This window comes from Octopus bimaculoides, chromosome 25 (assembly GCF_001194135.2).
Source record: "Octopus bimaculoides isolate UCB-OBI-ISO-001 chromosome 25, ASM119413v2, whole genome shotgun sequence".
Taxonomy (NCBI): Eukaryota; Metazoa; Mollusca; class Cephalopoda; order Octopoda; family Octopodidae; genus Octopus; species Octopus bimaculoides.
In genome coordinates, this window is record NC_069005.1 from 33,047,137 (window position 1) to 33,047,672 (window position 536).

A 536-nucleotide genomic window follows, 5' to 3' on the forward strand; every position below is an offset into this window, starting at 1 on the left:
CTAGATTCAACCAATTCCTGCCAGAAGACACGATGCCCCTTTTTCTCCCTCGATCTTTTCAAGCTTCGTCGTCGCCGTAATTATGACAAGTCGATAAAACAAACAATAAAAAGGGATTTTTCGTCCGTTTAGAGACGAATCAATGTCTTTATCTTCATAAACAAAAATAATCTTTAGAGAGAGAGAGAGAGAGAAAGGCGGTGTGTAAATATGTATATATATATATATATATATATATATATATATATTTATTTGTACAGTGTCGATATATATATGTGTATATATTTTTAGTGACTTCCAGTGTTTCTAATCGTTGATGTGATGTGACGAGAGAGATAATATATTGGCTGATTAACAACTGTCTGTTTCTTCTCACTTCTACAACGACTTCAGTAATAATTATTATTATTCTTTCTATGCAATATTTGTCAAGTTAACAATTGCAGTTAACGTACGTCTCCACCCCGACACATTGACAACAAAATATCTTTCATTAAGGAGTCATCTCTCTAGTCGTTTCACAGTTGGTGATGATC